The sequence below is a fragment of the Otolemur garnettii genome, unplaced genomic scaffold, assembly GCF_000181295.1.
Source record: "Otolemur garnettii isolate 467f Iridium unplaced genomic scaffold, OtoGar3 scaffold00003, whole genome shotgun sequence".
NCBI lineage: Eukaryota > Metazoa > Chordata > Mammalia > Primates > Galagidae > Otolemur > Otolemur garnettii.
Window position 1 is genome coordinate 35,608,561 of NW_003852398.1, and position 1,812 is coordinate 35,610,372.

Sequence of the window (1,812 nt, forward strand, 5' to 3'; positions counted from 1 at the left end):
AAAAAAAAAAAAGACTGGATTCAGGACATTCTTAAAAACTCTTTAGATTGGATCTAGCTTTAAATGCCTTCCTTTTGTGCTTTAGGAATCAGCTGGGGACTGCTACCTCTGAGAAGACACAAGTTGATTGCAGATTCTGCAGAGGGGAAGGACTTCACAGATAGTCATGAAGAGTCTTTGGTCCCCATTTGCTGTCTAGACTGGGCCTCCCATAATTGCATTGCCAAAATACAAGAGCCTTCAAGTGCCAAATGAAATATGTGTAATGGGATCTGAGTCAGAAGAAAGCAAAAGCGAGAGACCTTCATGCCCTTCTGATTTCCTTCCACCAAGCCCCACTTCCCCCTATAAGTTTTTTTAAATACTTATCTTCTGGATTAAAATGCCAGTTAAATTCCATATGCTCCAGGATCTTTGAGAAAAAAAAAGGAAAAGAGCAAGAAGTAAAGATCTGTGGACTGGAAGAAAGCAACAAAAATTGAGAAGCCATGTACTCAAGTAGCCACCAAGGGATCTCTCATTTGGACCATGCGGTGCTGGATTTGATGAGCTAACTGTGAAATACCACAAACCTGAGAACTCTGAATTTTGGGACTTCTCCCCAGATGGAAAAGTAACAACTATTTTTTGTTTGTTTGTTTGTTTGTAAATGCCTTTTAAATTATATATTTATTTTATTCTATGTATGTTAATTTATTTAGTTTTTAACAATCTAACAATAATATTTCAAGTGCCTAGACTGTTACTTTGGCAATTTCCTGGCCCTCCACCACATATCCCTACCATCTGGCTCACTGCCATCCTCCCTTGCTACAAAGCTGAGATGGCTCTATGACCCATCCAAAGTAGTTTATTGTCTGTCCACATTTCTGAAGATCTTGCATGATGAGAGGGGGAGTTCTGTATGGTCATGATGTAGGGGTTAACATGGTCAGAGCCACTCTGTGAGTTGGACTGCAGTCTTGCCTAGGCAATTTGTCTACCGTTTGTGTTTTGAAAGCCCAAGGTGCTGATGTCAAAGTGTTTCCTTGCGTCCTTTCCCTGCCAAATGTCAGTAGAGGTTTGGCTTCCATGCCTCAGCTTTCCTGGTCTTTCAACCCCAGGACTCCAGGCCCACTGAGTGGGAACTCACACTCCCTTGTGTCAAGACATTTCTCTTATTCTTGCCATTCTTCTGGTGCTACTCCATGTAGGCATCAGTCAGCAGAGGACAGTCTGAAGAAGGTATTTGCAAAGAAAAAGGCTGAGGAGGAACAAAGAATGTTGAACTGACTGTTCTTGTTAATTGATTACTTTCCAATTGCTACCGAGAAGATTGGAGGTGGGAAAGACCTTTGTGTAATCCTACCCATCTCACCAAACCTACAAAGGTATGCTGTATGGTCCCTTCTGGAAATTTCTGGTGCCATTTTTGACTGTTACAACCTGTATTTCCAAACCTGGTTCGTATTTATATTTCACAATCCAAATAAAGATAACCCTTACTCTATAGCCTTCTGTGTGCTTTTCTGCTTATTTTAATGGGGGAACTAGTTTAACTTAGGAATTTTCTAAGCCCTGAGTTGGTATTAGGCTAGATAGCAGACTTATTTATGTAATACTATCTCAATATCCCCAGAAACTCTGTGAGGTACTTTTACTGTCCCATTTTTCCAGAAGAGGAAACTGAGGCTCAAACAGGTTATGTAATTTATATGAGGATGCCTGGTAAGTGACAGAACTGGGACTGGTTATCTTACCCAGATTGTTTTGTCTTAATTCTTTTTTTTTTTTTTTTGAGACAGAGCCTCAAGCTATCCCCCTGGGTAGAGT

General features: G+C 40.6%; 1 protein-coding gene across 1 annotated transcript in view; it reads left to right on the forward strand.

Annotated features, from left to right (window-relative positions):
• The window catches only part of HBEGF (heparin binding EGF like growth factor), a 13,371-nt gene extending 11,880 nt beyond the window's left edge, over positions 1-1,491 (forward strand). Inside the window, exon 6 of the mRNA XM_003782138.1 lies at positions 86-1,491. The gene's annotated coding sequence lies outside the window, so the exon portion shown is untranslated. The remainder of the gene's footprint in view (positions 1-85) is intronic.
• Positions 1,492-1,812: the final 321 nt, after the last annotated feature.